This window comes from Amia ocellicauda, chromosome 3 (genome assembly GCF_036373705.1).
Source record: "Amia ocellicauda isolate fAmiCal2 chromosome 3, fAmiCal2.hap1, whole genome shotgun sequence".
NCBI classification, from domain to species: domain Eukaryota; kingdom Metazoa; phylum Chordata; class Actinopteri; order Amiiformes; family Amiidae; genus Amia; species Amia ocellicauda.
In genome coordinates this window covers 47,658,609-47,677,205 of record NC_089852.1, presented here as the reverse complement: position 1 = coordinate 47,677,205, position 18,597 = coordinate 47,658,609, and positions in this window count along the sequence as shown.

The following is an 18,597-nucleotide window of genomic DNA, read 5'->3' as shown; positions in this document are numbered from 1 at the left end:
TTCAAAAATAATAAATCAAGGGCCAAAGATCACCAACAACTGTGTGCTCTAGGTGTGACTTCAGTTTGTATCTTGCATGTCTTAAGTTAGTATCAGGTATACAGATTGCATATGTGACCAGTCCTACCAAGTGACATGGCGAGGTTCCTAATCCACCCCCCAACCTCTCCTCACAGGCGTTCCCCAAGGCTCCGTCCTGGGCCCCCTCCTGTTCTCTCTCTACACTCGCTCCCTGGGCCCCCTCATCGCATCCCATAGCTTCTCCTACCACTTCTATGCTGATGATGCCCAGATCTTCCTGCCTTTTCCCTCTTCTGACCCTCTCATCCCCTCTCGTATCTCTTCCTGCTTGTCTGCTATCTCCGCCTGGATGCACTCACACCACCTCAAGCTCAACCTCTCCAAATCGGATCTCCTGTTTTTCCCCCCACTCTTCCTCACCTTCTGCTGACCGCCCCATCTCAATCCCCTTGCAATCCACCACACTCTCTCCTTCTTCTTCCGCTAAAAATCTAGGAGTCACCCTCGATCCTGCGCTCTCCTACACTCAGCACATCACTAACGCTGACACGCACCTTTAGATTCTTCCTGAGCAACATACGCCGGATCTGTCCCTTCCTCACGACTACTCGACTCAGCTGCTCATCCAGTCACTGGTCCTCTCCCGCCTGGACTACAGCAACTCCCTCCTGGCCGTCCTGCCTGCAACTACTACCCGCCGCTCCAGCTCATCCAGAACTCTGCGGCTCGTCTGTTATTCTCTCTGCCCTGATTCGCACACGCTACTCCACTGCTCCGGTCCCTCCACTGGCTCCCAATACCGGCACGCATTCAGTTCAAGACTTTGACCCTCACCTACTGCTGTCTTGACCACACTGTACCAAGTTACCTTCAGACACTCGTCTCTCCATACAGTGAGGGAAAAAAGTATTTGATCCCCTGCTGATTTTGTACGTTTGCTCACTGACAAAGAAATGATCAGTCTATAATTTTAATGGTAGGTATATTTTAACAGTGAGAGACAGAATAACATCAAAAAAATCCAGAAAAGTGCATTTCAAAAAAGTTATAAATTGATTTGCATGTTAATGAGGGAAATAAGTATTTGATCCCCTATCAATCAGCAAGATTTCTGGCTCCCAGGTGTCTTTTTTACAGGTAATGAGCTGTAACTCTTTTAAAGGGAGTGCTCCTAATCTCAGATCGTTACCTGTATAAAAGACACCTGTCCACAGAAGCAATCAATCAATCAGATTCCAAACTCTCCACCATGGCCAAGACCAAAGAGCTGTCCAAGGATGTCAGGGACAAGATTGTAGACCTACACAAGGCTGGAATGGGCTACAAGACCATCGCCAAGCAGCTTGGTGAGAAGGTGACAACAGTTGGTGCGATTATTCGCAAATGGAAGAAACATAAAATAACTGTCAGTCTCCCTCGGTCTGGGGCTCCATGCAAGATCTCACTTCGTGGCGTTTCAATGATCATGAGAACGGTGAGGAATCAGCCCAGAACTACACGGGAGGATCTTGTTAATGATCTCAAGGCAGCTGGGACAATAGTCACCAAGAAAACAATTGGTAACACACTACGCCGTGAAGGACTGAAATCCTGCAGCGCCCGCAAGGTCCCCCTGCTCAAGAAAGCACATGTACAGGCCCGTCTGAAGTTTGCCAATGAACATCTGAATGATTCAGAGGAGAACTGCATGAAAGTGTTGTGGTCAGATGAGACCAAAATCGAGCTCTTTGGCATCAACTCAACTCGCCGTGTTTGGAGGAGGAGGAATGACCCCAAGAACACCATCCCCACCGTCAAACACGGAGGTGGAAACATTATGCTTTGGGGGTGTTTTTCTGCTAAGGGGACAGGACAAATGCACCGCATCAAAGGGACGATGGACGGGCCCATGTACCATCAAATCTTGGGTGAGAACCTCCTTCCCTCAGCCAGGGCATTGAAAATGGGTCATGGATGGGTATTCCAGCATGACAATGACCCAAAACACACAGCCAAGGCAACAAAGGAGTGGCTCAAGAAGAAGCACATTAAGGTCCTGGAGTGGCCTAGCCAGTCTCCAGACCTTAATCCCATAGAAAATCTGTGGAGGGAGCTGAAGGTTCAAGTTGCCAAACGTCAGCCTCGAAACCTTAATGACTTGGAGAGGATCTGCAAAGAGGAGTGGGACAAAATCCCTCCTGAGATGTGTGCAAACCTGGTGGCCAACTACAAGAAACGTCTGACCTCTGTGATTGCCAACAAGGGTTTTGCCACCAAGTACTAAGTCGAAGGGGTCAAATACTTATTTCCCTCATTAACATGCAAATCAATTGATAACTTTTTTGAAATGCGTCTTTCTGGATTTTTTTGTTGTTATTCTGTCTCTCACTGTTAAAATACACCTACCATTAAAATTATAGACTGATCATTTCTTTGTCAGTGGGCAAACGTACAAAATCAGCAGGGGATCAAATACTTTTTTCCCTCACTGTACATCCCCTCCAGACCACTGCGCTCCTCCAGTGCCAGAAGACTAACTCTACCTCCTCTCCAATCCCTTTCCTCCAGAGCCGCTCCTTCTGATCCCTGGCCCCCAAATGGTGGAACGACCTTCCCACCGAAGTCAAAACAGCAGAGTCCTTGACCTCATTCCGGCACTTACTCAAGACACATCTTTTCAGACAGTACTTATAATATTAGTCCTTTTAACCCTAGTCAGATAGCACTTCACAGATTGTTATTATGCTTCTTGAATTTTTAATTTGTTTCCTCCTTGCTCCCTTTCCCGTAGCCCTGTGACCCTACATCTTGACAGCACTTAGCTTTTATCGTCCAGGATGTAGGACCTCACTTACTGTACTTGCCTGTGTAAATTGTAAATTAGAAGTTGTAAAATGTATAATATTTTGAATTGCTATGTTCTATGTAAATTGAATTTGTAATGATTGATGCCTTTATTGAACTGTATTTTTGCACTTTGTTTTTGCACTTATGTTGTAAGTCACCCAGGATATGGGCATCTGCCAAGAAAAAAAAAAAAATAATAATAATAATATGTATTGCAATGGAAGGTTTTTTATTTTGATTTAGAGGCAACCGCATTACATCTTTTAAAAAGACTTTCCAAAAAGACACTCCACTAATTGTAGATCTTGCAACAGAGCGTGGAACGTTCTTTGTCAATGGGAGGCTTAAGCATTGTAGGAGCCAAATTAACCATTTACCTTGTTTTTATTGTTTGTGTGTGTATTAATTATCTTGTGAATTTGCACACTCTAGAGGCCAGAGAATACACTTAAGCCAACAGGAGTGGATTATTGGAATCAATGGATTATTTATGACTGAGTGGATTTTCTGATAACTACTGAAAGAGTGGAGTGTGAAGTTGAGTACAAAGTCTCAGTGTGTGAAGCTTTATATACACGTTCTGATTCAGTACATCCATAGACTGAGAAACTATGGAGGATACAGATAAAAGTACCATTGAGCCTGCTAGAGAAGAGGTTCAACCCAAACTCTCAATTGCAGATAACCCAGATACAGTAAAGGATAAGAGAGACAATCTGTCCAAATTTAGAAATGCCATAAAAAGTAAGCTTGCACAACTGACAAGAAGCAAAAAAGGGCACTGCATTAGGAAGTGCACTGGTTTCCCCTAAAGCTTGTGGGCATATCAGGGCCGGTAAAGCAAAGCAAGCAAAGGCAGCAGAGTCATTTGGACATATGCCTTCATCGATCCTGGAAGCTCTGCTACATTTTGCACAGAAAATTTGATCTCTCAATTGAACATTAAAAGGCAAAAAAACTAACATCTTGCTACACACAATCAGTCAGCAGTAATCTGTGCCCACTGAAGTAATCTCAGGTCTGGAAGTCTCTGAAATGGACGGAGATAACTTCATACAGTTACCTGATGTTTTCACTCAAAAAGAGATGCCAGTGACCACTGATAATATTCCCAGAAAGGAGGATCTGGCCAGATAGTTATATCTGAGTGTGTTTCACATCCCTGTAATCACTGCCAAAGTTGAACTCCTAATTGGAACAAATGCCCCAAAACTTATGGAGCCCTGGGAGGTCATAAACAGCTGTGGAGATACAGTTTATGCAGTTTAAACCCTATTGGGATGGGTAGTCAATGAGCCCCTTAGAGGTGGTGACAACAGTGCCAGGAATGACTGTCAGTCTGCTACTGTAAATCGAATCTCCATTCCAAACCTGGAAAAGTTACTGATTAACCAATACAATCATGACTTCAATTAAAAGGCAGCAGAGGAAAAACCTGAAATGTCACTAGAGGACAGAACATTTCTGAAAATTGCCAGTGAGTCAATCTCATTACAGGATGGGCATTATAGTCTGAACCTACCTTTCACAAAGGATGATATACAAATGCCTAACATCCACCAGGTTGCTGTGCAACGCTTTCTTAGCCTGAAAAGAAAATTCAAGAAAGATGAGCATTTTCATAAAGAGTACGCAGACTTTCTCAGTGATGTAATTGAAAAGGGATGGGCTGAAGTGGTCCCAAAGCAAGAACTGGAACAGTCAGAGTGGAGAACTTGGTATGTTCCCCATCATGGAGTGTACCACCCTAAGAAGAAGACACTTAAGTCACCAAGTAAGAGTGTCAAGGGCTGATGTTAACTTCTTGAGCTTTTTATGGCAGCTAAAAGGAAACATTGAGCAAAGTCCTGTAGAGCACCGTATGTTAGTGTACGTGTCTGTAGCTGTATCATCCCCAAGCTGCGCCAGTTTTGCACTAAGGAGAACTGCTGATGACAACACCAGCTGTTTCAGACCACAAGTAACTGTAAAAAATTACTTTTATGTGGATGATTTCCTAAAGTCATTGCCCACAGAACATGAAGCAGTGCAGCTAATTAAAAACCTTAAAGCTTTATGCAGCAAAGGAGGATTCGAGCTCACTAAGTGGATAAGTAACAGCCGAGCTGTGTTATCTTCTGTTCAGGAGGAGGAGAGGGCAAAGAATGTGAGATCACTGGATTTGGACAAGGACAGACTTCCCACTGACCGAGCACTTGGTCTGCAGTGGTATGTTCAATTCAGCATCATAGTCCATGAGAAACCACACACCCGCAGAGGCATACTCTCTATGGTAAGCTCTGTATTTGATCCTCTTGGCATTCTTGCTCCCTTAACTCTTCTAGCTAAACAACTGCTCCAAGAGCTCTGCAGGAAGGGCTATGCATGGGATGAACAGTTACCTCAAACCTACTCTGAGCAGTGGGTTAAATGGATGAAAGGCCTCAAAAGTTGATTGGCATCTGTGTACCATGTTGCATAAAGCCCAAACACTTTGGACAGCCAGAGATTTTCAACTACACCATTTTGCTGATGCAAGTGAACTTGGCTATGGGACGGTAATGCCCCGTTTCCACTGGCACACGCGTCCAGACGCTTAAATGGGTGTTTCAGCTTCCAGATTTTGGGGACGGTTAACTATCTGCTGCCAGACGTGGCTGTAAGTGTCCGTCACCCACTGAGGAAATACTTCTCTTTCAGAAGTGGAGATGTGTGCTTGACTTGTAGACAGACAGGGAAGAGATCAGATACATTACGTCGGAAGATATAATCTCAAGTGCCATGTGGAATCACAAAGAAATTACAGCATGGAGAAATTATTAGCAGCATGGAGTGAAATCCACGCACAGAAACAATAACTGCTGTCAGTTAATATCCGAGTGTATTAAAAACTTGGCGAACACGCATTTCACAGGAACTGGTGCAGTGCCGTGACTAGTTAAAAATAAACTGAAGGATAATATTCGGAGCAGTAGCAGACGATGTTATTAATATTTTATGAACAACTGGATGGTGTTTCAGTCGTTTTGTGGATGGTGTGCAATCTGTTGTATAAAGCCCAGCAGAGACAATCAGTATGAAGGCAAACACGATTAATTTAACGTGTCCCCATTTACAAGTTAAATTAGTGAATAAATAAACACAGCAGATCTGGGTTTCCCTGTAAAACATTAAAGACTGGTTTAATAAATGCATCCATAAGTCCATAAACGCCATGACTGAAGTGTGCACACTTTAAATTATAACCTGCTATATTGTAGCTGCTGTTACTGTATGATTAATCGTGAAATGTGTATTTTGTTTCAACTGTAACTTGCCCTGGTTAAGGACGTCTGATAGGTAAATTAAAATAATACGGCAAAAAGTGTCGTTTGCAGTTACAAATCTGTAGTAAGAGTAATAAGTTAAGGGAGTCAAGTTTAAAATACATCTACTAGCATGATGATTACAATAATAACAATGACAATAATAATAAATAGCAAATATTTATGTTATTGTTGCACATGGAAATGTTTTCTTACGGTAACGTAATGCTTGTCTGAGTATAATGACTATACACATTTAGCTGTTCCTAATATCTCTTAACAGAAACGTATTTATTATGCTGTCTTCAATCATGTAAAGCAGAAAGAATAAAATAGACACATAAGTCCTTTCCGCATCAGGCTCTATGGATCATAGTGTTTTCGGTCTTTGTTTTTAAAAACAAAACACAAACCAAACCCACAATCAATCTGCTCCTCCCACAACAGGGATGGACTTGCTACAATTGCCTGGTTTTTACAAAAAAGCTCTGGGACGCATCCATCCGGCATGGCACAGTATGGCACGGACGCTTAAGCCAGTGGAACCGAGACATTAAAGCGGGTAATGGTTTACAGATACCTTATGTTGGGTATCTTGAAACTGAGGTACAGGTGTTGGGCAAAGTGATTCCTAGGGTGGAGTGTTGGTGGTTGAAGATCCTCCTGGGATTGATGTCAGGAGACTGAAAAAGAGAACTCCAGGGCTGTTGGAGTGCATGCTATAGAAAATTATTTGACCTGAATGATTTTGTCATTTGTACAAACCCCCCTAGTGCAAGCAGGGGTGGCTTGGTGACGAACATACACCCAGTGTTGTCATACAGGTGTGCTCAAATTTGTTGGTAAGCTTACAGCTCATTGAAATAATGCTTCATTCCTCCTGAGAAGTGAAGAAATAAAAAGCAATTGCATCATGTATACTTGCATGCCTTTGGTATGTCATAGAATAAAGCAAAGAAGCTGTGAAGAGAGATGAATTATTGTTCATTCTACAAAGATATTCTAAAATGGCCTGGACACATTTGTTGGTACTCCTTAGAAAAGATAATAAATAATTGGATTATAGTGATATTCCAAACGAATTAGTTTCTTTAATTAGTATCACATATGTCTCCAATCTTGTAATCAGTCATTAAGCCTATTTAAATGGAGGAAAGTAGTCACTGTGCCATTTGGTATCATTGTGTGCACCACACTGAACATGCACCAGAGAAAGCAAAGGAGAGAGTTGTCTGAGGAGATCAGAAAGAAATTAATAGACAAGCATGGTAAAGGTAAAGGCTACATCTCCAAGCAGCTTGATGTTCCTGTGACAACAGTTGCAAATATTATCAAGACGTTCAAGGTCCATGGAGCTGTAGCCAACCTCCTTGGCCGCAGCCGCAAGAGGAAAATTGACCCCAGATTGAACAGAAGATAGTGCGAATGGCAGAAAAATAACCAAGGATAACTGCCAAAGAGATACAAGCTGAACTCCAAGGTGAAGGTATGTCTGTTTCTGATCGTACCATCCGTCGCTTTTTGAGCAAAAGTGGCCTCCATGGAAGAACACCCAGGAGGACTCCACTTTTGAAAGAAAAACATAAAAAAGCCAGACTGGAATTTGCAAAAATACATATTGACAAGCCAAAATTCTTTCTGGGAGAATGTCCTTTGGAGAGATGAGTCAAAACTGGAGCTTTTTGGCAAGTCACATCAGCTCTATGTCCTCAGATGAAAAAATGAAGCTTTCAAAGAAAAGAACACCATACCTACAATGAAACATGGAGGAGGCTTGGTTATGTTTTGGGGCTGCTTTGATGCACCTGGCACTGGGTGCATTGAATCTGTGCTGGGCACAATGAAATCTCAAGACTATCAAGCCATTCTGGAGCGAAACGTACTGCCCAGTGTCAGAAAGCTCTGTCTCAGTTGTAGGTCATATGTCCTCCAACAGGATAATGACCCAACACACACAGTTAAAAGCACCCAAAAATGGATAAGAACAAAACATTGGACTGGTCTTCTATGAGTCCTGATATGAATGCTATCGAACATCTATGTATTGAAACCTGCAGTCTGGAGAAAGCACCCATCAAACCTGAGACAGCTGGGGCAGTTTGCTCAGGAAGAGTGGGCCAAACTACCTGTTAACAAGTGCAGAAGTCTCATTGAGAGCTACAGAAAATGTTTGATTGCAGTGATTGCCTCTAAAGGTTGTGCAACAAAATATTAGGTTTAGGGTCCCATCATTTTTGTCCATGCCATTTTCATTTGTTTTATTATTTACAATATTATGTTGAATAACAAAATCAAAAGCAAAGTCGGATTTCTATTAAATATGGAATAAGCAATGGTGGATGCCAATTACTTTTGTCAGTTTCAAGTTATTTCTGAGGAAATTGTGCATTCTTTGTTTTTTGTGGAGGGGTACCAACAAATTTGAGCACATCTGTAAATAAGCTAGTCTGGTCCTGGGAAAGTTGAAAGTGCAAGGTAGAGCCCCTGTACATGTTCTGGCAGGTACATTACTTTGGGTACCAGCATCTTGCCCACAGGGTAGCCAGTTTCTTGCAGCACTGCTGGAACCCCAGGGTACTGGTACTGGTTCAGAAGAATCATGATGAGAGCCCATCCACTGCTTGCAGCCAGGGTGTGGAATTTCAAAGCATACTCCACAGCAGATGAGGTGCCCTGGCAAAGAGAGAGGAGTTGTTCCCCGCCATCCCTTCCTTCCGCAGGGTGGTTGAAGACCTCCTTAAAGTGAGCAAGGGAGGCAGTCAGAGACTGTGCCACTTCTCCTTGTGGCTCCCATATTGCACATGCCCACTGGAGTGCTTTCCCAGTCAGAAGCGTAATAATGGAGGCGATTTTGGCTACATTGGTGGGGAAGGACGTGGGAAAGTGAGTGAAATACAGGTAGCATTGGAGAATGAACCTGTTACAGCGGTCCGGTGAGCCGTCATATTTTTGGGCACGGCTAGCTGCTCAGGTATGACTGGTGCTGCAGGAGCAGCAGCCGCCACAGGGGCAACAGCTACCGGGGGGTCGGGTGACTTGGCAGGAAGCTGCTTGAGGATTTGATTTGGGTGGCTTCAATCTGCCGCAGCATCCTCTCATGCTCACTGAGCATGGTTCCCTGGGTGCTGAGGGCAGTCTTCACCTCTGGAAGAGCTGCTGGGTTCTTTAGCTGCAATGTTTTCTGTCACGGTCCGTGGGGCTCGAGAGGACAAGGGAGCGGAGCACCCAATTGCGGGTCAAGGTAGAGGTGGTCAAACAAGCGTAGGTCAGATACCGGTGAGACAGGGCAAACAAATGCTGGGCAAAAGGTGTTGTCGAAGTCACTAGCAATAGTCAGAAGATCAGGCAAATGGGGTATCAGGGGAAGTCCAAGGTTGTGGTCAAGAGGTAAAGCCGGAGGTTGAGGCACAAGGAAAGTATATTATATAAAATGTTGTACAATATTGCTACACTTCAAAAACTGAATTTTCCTAAAAAAGATCAAGTGTTAAATATTCCCGTATTCTATCTTTATACTCTATATAAACCTACCTTGAATTAGCAGAATGTTGCCTTCGTAAAGTGTTTTTGGTTGCCTTCCCCACTCCAATGTATCCAGCATATTTTGAGGGGATGATGGGCTTAAAACCTAATTATGGGTTCTTTTCACTTTTGTTTTAAATGTGTACATTTATATCCTTTATTATCACTGTTCATGTTTATTATCACTTTTTATTATATGAAGTGGTTTCTTTCACTTCCTATTGTGTGGTTTTATTATGATTTTCTTTAACTATTGGTTTATTGGTGATTGGGTTAATTATTGTTCCTTTGCCAAGTGCATGCGCTCCTGACTCTCTGCTTCACTATTTAAGCCAGGAGCTTCGTTCAGGAGGGACTGAGACAGCACAGACTGGATGAAGTGGCTCGCAGCCTTGAGCAGAGGACACAGGGCTGGATAGGGGAAGCAGTTTGGATATGGCAGTGAGGAAAAGTAAAGGCGGATGCTTCCTGTGACCGACGCTCTCTCGCTCTCATTTAGAAAACTAATAGTTCGTGATGACTTCCCCGTCAAGAATGGTCAGAGACACTGGATACCTTTTAATAAGCCCAAGTACACATTTATTCTGACAGGCTCGGTATGGGTTCTCCATGGAATTGAATTTCTTAAAACAAACACCTAAACCAAACAAAAAGGAAGTCCAACAGAGCACTCCAAACAATGTCCAGGATAGCAAGCTGAAGGTAAATCTATTCTCAGGGGTTGTGACCTGAGTTCAGTGTTAAGTTCCTTTACATGTTCTGATCTCCTCCATCCCCGTCTATGCACTCAAACAAACACAGGCCCAAAACAGCACGCGCACGCCCCATTGTTCTCTTCACTCTGGTTATATACCTTAGGCCCCTCCCTCAACAGGTGCACTAACCTAGCCCAGGTAATTTAACAAGCCACTCCCCTCCATTCTGTAACCTCCCCCACTTAGTTTGTAGTGCTAACACACACACACACACACACACACACACACACACTCTCTCTCTCTCTCACCAGCTGGTAACAATCATCAAACAGCAATAATAACCACCACAACAACAATATAATCAATAGTGAACAAAAAGTCCAATGACCAGGCCTAGAGGAGGCCTAGTGACATTCTCTGTCACACTTCCACATTGAGGATTACAAATAATAAGGAAAGAAACCTGGAACCAGAAACAGCAACAAACAGTAACTGGGACTGACAGCTAAGAGTTGACTGCATGGACTTCAAGTCAGCTAAGTTACTTGTCTTCTAAATGACCCTGTGATTGTGGCATAGGAGAATTACAAGACACATCCAGTATATATACAGAGTCTTTATTAAGTCATACTGAGGAATTTGCACTGGCACTTTATAGAACTGTTTCTTTCCAGGTGTTTAGATGTTGTGTTTTTGGAAGCTGCCACTGCTTTCCTGCCTCCCCTATGGTAGAGCCATACATATGTGAAAGCGGACATTCTCGGTTGGATACAAATAGACCAGAGGGACAATAGTCTTGGACACAGATTCCCTTCCTCTTACCTGCAGTTTTGTGGCAGTCCTGCTGTGTTGAAGAGATCTGATCAAGACTGTAAAGAGAGAGGGAGAGGGAGAACCTAAACAGAGCCATCCAATATTTATCTGTTCTTACCTGCAGCCTGCTGGTGTCCTGTTCAGCCGACGGGGCACTGGTGCAAGAAAAGGTTATAATAGAACAGAAAGCTTTGAGAGGAAGTCTTCTGTGTGCTCTAGACTTTGTCACACCTACTTGCAGTGGTTGTGTTGACTGCACCTGGGAAAGAGAAAGGAAACTGGTTATTGCTGTGTTGTGTTTTGCTATTTATATCTGAGTAAATTAGGGTTTAATTTTTATGTAGCATTTTTCTTGTGTTGAATTTTTTAGGGTCTTTTAATATTTTACTTGCTCGATTTTATCGGCGGTTTTATATAAATTCCCCATATTATGTATTTGCCGAAGAACAGTCTTTGTGCCCTGTCTTGGTTGAAGAACATAAGAACATAAGAAAGTTTACAAATGAGAGGAGGCCATTTGTCCCATCGTGCTCATTTAGTGTCCATTAATAACTGAGTGATCCAAGGATCCTATCCAGTCTATTTTTAAATGTTCTACCACATTGCTGGGGAGTTTGTTCCAGTTTGTGTCTAGTCTCTGTGTGAAGAAGTGTCTCCTGTTTTCCGTTTTGAATGCCTTGAAGCCCAATTTCCATTTGTGTCCTCGGGTGCGTGTGTCCCGCTGATCTGGAAAAGCTCCTCTGGTTTGATGTGGTCGATGCCTTTCATGATTTTGAAGACTTGAATCAAGTCCCCACATAGTCTCCTCTGTTCCAGGGTGAAAAGGTTCAGTTCCCTCAGTCTCTCAGTAGGACATTCCCTTCAGACCTGGAATAAGTCTGGTTGCTCTCCTCTGAACTGCCTCTAGAGCAGCGATATCTTTCTTGAAGTGTGGAGCCCAGAACTGTCCACAGTATCCAGATGAGCTCTAACTAGTGCATTGTACAGTCTGAACATTACTGCCCTTGTTCTCAATTCTACACTTTTGACAATATACCCTAGCAATCTGTTTGCATTTTTTATTGCTTCCCCACACTGTTTGGATGGAGAAAGTGAGGAGTCCACATAGACTCCTAGGTCTTTCTCATGTGTTACTTCATCTAGTTCTATTCCTCCCATAGTGTAATTATAGTGGATATTTTTGTTACCTGCATGTAATACCTTGCACTTGTCCACAATGAATTTAATCTGCCAGGTGTCAGCTCACAACTAAATATTATCTAAGTAAATTTGAATAGCCTGTGCTGCCGAGATTGTATCTGCTGAGCCACCTATTTTAGTATCATCTGCAATTTTGACAAGTTTTCTAACTATCCCAGAGTCCAGATCATTAATATAGATTAGAAAATGCAAAGGCCCTAGTACTGATCCCTGTGGAACTCTACTAACAACCTCACTCCAGTTAGAGGCAACTCCTCTAATCGACACCCTCTGTTTCGTATACATCAACCAGTTTATAATCCATCTACTTACATTACCCTGAATGCCTACAGCTTCCAATTTGATGATCAGTCTTTGGTGTGGAACCTTATCAAAAGCTTTTGATAATCTAAGTATATCATATCATATGCTTTCATGTGATCTACAGCTGCAGTTGCAAGTTCAAATTACTCTAATCAATTATTAAGACATGATCTGCCTTGTCTATACCCATGTTGACTATCTCCAAGAATATGGTTTCTGTGTGGGTAAATAAGCACATGATCAGCAAGATATTTAGCAAGATAGCAGATATATATATATATTTTGTACCTTTTGTCAGACATATGTTGGAAACCAGAAGCAATGTAATCTTAATGAAACTGAGCAGTATGAGTGCCCTCAATTTAAAAAGATTTAAGAAGACTGACTGTGCAGGCCATTGGAGTAAACTGAAGTCCCTCATGTTCATGTAACCAGCTTGAGAGGATGCGTGCTTTGTGATATGGTGCATTATCGTGCTGGAAGTATCCATGCTTAGGTACACTGTGGAATTCAAAGTATACTCAATTGGTATTAAGGGGCCTAATGTGTGCCAAGAAAATTCTCCACACCATTCCACCACCACCACCAGCTTGTACCGTTGACACAAGGCAGGATGGATTCATGCGGATTACACCAAATTCTGAACCTACCATCTGCATATCTCAGAAAAAAAATTGAGATTTGTCAGACCGGGGCCGGTGCTATTGGGCCAGTTTGAATATTGGTTCCTTTTTTTTTTTTTTTTATCTGGTTATTAATTGTCCATGTAGAAATGTCTTATGGCAAGTTGCATTCTTGTTACAAAACTCACGTGCGTTGCCGCCATCGATACACGCTGTTATTGTTCTAGCCCCCATACTCCACTTCGTCAGCAGCACACACCCCCCCCACCCAAGACCACACTTCGCCAGCACCCCCAACCGACCTGTGCCCCCCTAGTCATTTCTGATCCCCCCCCCACCGAGTTCATCCTGCCGCCGGGACTGGGTCAGACCAGGTGATGCTTTTCCAATGCTTTCATCTTCCTGTTCTTAGCTGGCTGGTGTGAAACCCGGTGTGGTCTTCTGCTGCTGTAGCCCATCAGCTTCAAGGTTTGATGTGTTGTGCATTCAGAGGATGCCCTTCTGCACACCACTGTTGTAAAGAGTGGCTATTTGAGTATCTGTGGCCTTTCTGTCAGCTTGAATAATTCTAGTCATTCTTCTCTGACCTCTCTCATTAACAAGGAACTGACACTCGCTGGATGTTTTTTGTTTATCGCACAATTTTCTGTAAACTCTAGAGACTGTAGTGTGTGAAAATCCCAGGAAGTCAGTTGTTTCTGAGATGCTGGAACTACCACGTCTGGCAGCAACAATCATACCATGATCAATGTTGCTTAGATCACACGTCTTCCCCATTCTAACGTTTGGTCGAACAACAACTAGGCCTCTTGATCATGTCTGCATGCACACTATTCACTTTATGGCTATTTGTGTTAACAAGCAGGTGTACCTAATAATGTGGCCACTGAGTGTAGATGTGTTCATTTGCATATATAATGAATGGCGTTTTCAGGAACTAGGAACACAACCTAACAGGCCTTATCTGAAAGGCTCTTATCTGGTTAGTATGAGCTTCAAACAACAATGAAAATAACAACTCACCCCATTTGCTGATTGTGTTCTAACTGCACATAGTGATATGCATGACACAATATTTTACAGTCTTATATTGTAGAATAGAACTTAAACATTTAATATAATACCCATACACATTTTTAATATGAAAATATATATGGTATTGCTAACTTTGAACATGATCTTGCCTTAGTAAGAGCAGCTTTTAGGGATGTTGACAGAGCACATGAGGAACTCTGTGTCTGCAGCTGATCAGTCTGTCTGCTTCAAAGTCACTGACAGTCCCCCTACCCCCCTGATTATTTATAACACTTTTAATTATTACCCCAGAGAAACCCCAGTCAGTAGTATGAGGGTTATGAAAGCTTTTGTATGTCCTCTTCATGCTTTAGTAACCAGTGACAAAGTGTCTAAGAATTCATAATTGGTGGCCAATCTCTGTCTCTTCAAACCACCCTCTCCACCTATCCTTCTACTAAGCCCTCTGTGTGTGTGTGTCAGGGTTGTTATGGTGGCAAAAAATACTTATTTTGTTTTACTTTTATAAGGACCATCAATTAAAAGGCTGCACTATTGTCAGTGAGTGTCCTTTTAAAAAACAGGACAATTTACTCTAGTAATACTGTATTCAGTGCAGCGAGTTCATACACATTGTGCCAATTTTTGAAAGGAAAACATAAAACTGAGAGTACAGAACAAAAGGTGACTTCTGGCATTTTAGTTTGGCTTTTCAGCAAACTCGCAATAACAGAGAAAGAAAACTAAATATCCTCCTCACGGATGTACATGCAATCTGTAAGGATTGTGCCTCATACTGCAAGATAAATATCTAAATAAGGAAATAATTTTATTCTATTGAATTTACATCCTACATAGATCTTTGACATGGGGAAAAAACACAAACAAAACGCCAGCTAAAATGCCAACTGATAATTTCCCATTGAAAAAAAAATGTGTACTCTCTCACATTCTCACCTTCAAACTTAGAAGTGCTTTATTTGCTGCAGGGGACCTCTGGTGTCGAAGGAAGACAAAACTGAGAACTAAAGACAAATCGAGAGACTGCAGCATCTTGCCTCCTGATGTACATTCCATAATGCCCGGCAATAACAGTACATTGTAGTTAGAAAACATTTGAGTTTGTGTTTTATTTCACACCTGAACACCAGCTGGTAAAAAAATAAATAAGCTACCTTGTATCATGTCAGTTCACCAATCTGGAGATTGTTTCTGTATTTCTGTATTTCCCTTGCATTGAAGACAATGAGTGAATGAGATGAGGTGTAACTAAGGGAGCCAAACAGCTGAACTTCCAATCCACTCAGGTGTGGGCATGTTGTGATGAATTCTGAATTCATGCTCACCCATCACACAGATCTCAAGATGGTTCTGGTAAAAGTGTGGCATGTTCTAGAGGTTGGAAGGCTCAGTATTGGAGTCCCTCAATACACAAAATTATCACATTGCTCTCTTGTTACTGTCAGTCATAAGATCTCTTTCAGGGGGAAATCGTCTGCAGCCCACCAGTGATCAGGACAGTTATCAATGCAGAGGACAAGGTGGACACACTGCCTGTCCCCAAACTATCTCAGCATGAAAAGTACATCCTCAGTGATGCTGTAGACATCCTTACACCCATTGAGATTGCCACAGGTTGTGCATAGGGGTCAAATGTTGTGACAACCAGTTGCATAATCCCATGTATCAGGGGGCTTTTGAATCACCTTGGCAACTGTTCTTTAAAATACAATGATTAACTGGTGAAAAGTCTCAGGGAAACAACAGGGAAACAACAGAGAAACACATTGCTTGTTATCAGGAGAAAAAGTTTTTCCAAATTGTCTTCTCCATCCTGGATCCAACTTCAACTTCAACTTCAAGTTGGCATGGTGTACTGCTACTGAGAGGACGGTCTTCAAAGCACAAATGAACAACCTTGCCCATAACTTCACACTGATGAGGATGAAACGCCCAGTGTGTCGTCCAGTGGACCTCCTGTGAAACTTTTCGGCTACATGGATGAGCCAAGCAGAGATCCTAAGGAATCTCTAACCATTAACAGAGAAGTTGAGGAGTAACTCCACATCTCATCTTCCACCATCTTCTGGCCCTCTTCAGTTCTGGAAGACAAAGGCTGGGCTGTATCCAACTCTCAGTACAATTGCTGTTGAATACATGCATGTTCAGCATCTTCTGCAGCTGTGGAGGCCTTCTCAGTACAGGTGGACGTGTCTTCAGGCCAGAGCGCTGCTCACTGTCAGAGGAACTGTTTGAAATCCTCATGTACATAAAGTGTAATAATGCAACATTTTCACTTCAGTGATTTATGGATGAATATTTTCATTAAAACATTATAAGGCCTATTGTACAGCTTTGTTATTCAAAGTTGAGCTGCTGTGTGTACTGCTGGAAAAACATCTACCCAACACATATAGTCAGTGCTAGTGATAACACTGTTTAAACTTGAACTACAACACAAGAGACTTCTGCAACTCCACATTTACTTTCAGTTGGAGTCATGATGGTTGGTAATTGAAGACCATCTCTGTTGTTGTGCACAGTTTGTTGTGATTGATGAGATGAGATTGTATTTGAAAATACAGTCCCTAAATTGAAATACGAGTAATTCAAGACAGATAATATAAAATTAATATTTGAAGTATTTGCAGAAACATGCCAATGCACTTTTAACAATTATTTTCAAATTGTGAAACAGGATACAATTGATAATTTTTCAAATGAGTATGTAAAGTCAGGTCTGGTTACTTGTTCTACGTTGTTGTGATTTCTTAACAATTATACTGGAATGGACCATAGGTTGGGTTGTATTTTTACAGTATGTACATGTGGAAACTATATTTCAAAATAAAGTCATACCTATAACCACAGTACACCAGCAGGGTATGTGAATAACCTTCAATTACAGACCTCCACACAAGAGTGCTCTCTACAGTAAACATATGGCGCCCTCTACTGTTTACTTCTCGAATAAAGCCAAAACTTTATTCTTTAATCAGAAGTAGATTTCTTTTCATAGATTGTTACTACAATTTGAGGTGACAATTTTACAGAAAGCTTTGTCTCCATCCTTCTTTCTCCACCTGGCTTTGAACACAACTAGGTAGAAATACAATCTGGCTCATCCACCAGACTCACGGTTCATCTGGTTTAGAATGGCACTCAGGAAATTATTTGTCTAGCTGAGCCCATTACAAAACTATGCAATCATGTCTCTAACCTGCTAACTACTGCTCCTGTCACATTAAAACCTCACTGACCGTTTGACTGTTTAACCCAGCAGTATCATATCTTCCAGATTTACAAGAGGAGTAAAGTCACAGTAAAAATAAATAAAGTTGCTACAGATTTGAGATTATACTGTGTATTGATATTTCAATTGACTGAAGTAACTTCTGCAAGCAAATGGTTATCAGAATTATTCTTTCCAATTTTACAATTTAATGTAATACTTTGTATTGCAATTTTATATTTTGTTGTGTTTTTGTACATGCCACATTTGATCAATTGCTGTTGTCTGTGTCATTATTTAAGCCTGGAAACTGTTGTTCCAAACCTGCCAAAGACCAATGCAGGTCTGCCAGATTGCATTTGGTTTGGCTCTTACTATCGACTTTTCTTGAAAAAAGAAAGCAAACAGTTTGTGAAAAGGCTCCCTTGGGGATAACTAAAGCAAAGGTTTCTGTTGTTTCTGTTTAACCACAGTAAAGCTGGTGAAAATGGGCCACACCACGTGTTGCTCTATAGAGTGGAGTTACATTACATGTTCTTAGTAAATGTATCTATGCATTGCTTTACATAAGTATAATGGGTTGATTTAATACAGACTCTTTCATTATAAACAATTTTTTTAGGAGATAAAGTATTATGATTTAGTTATATCTGCTACAAAATAAAAACAACAACAACCTGCTGTGTGTACAATGTTCTTGCTTCTGTATAATAACATTATTAGACTATATGGCTTTATTTTATTTTTTAACATAGTGCCGGTACCAATACCACATGCTCTTCGACGTAGAACAACAACAATAACAATACTAAAATAATAATTATAATAAACCAAAATATCAACTTTCTGAAGCTTTTCATGTAATATGTGATTAAGGTAAACAGAACCCAGCACTGTTCAAACACTTGGCCCTATTACACACATTAATTGATTAACAACAGTATGTTTTTAGTCTTATTCAGACATTCATGAGTTAGTTAAAACCCCTTCTTATGGACAAACAAAGACTTGCATAAAACCATGTTATTAAATCAATGAAAGCATTAAATCATTTACACACAATT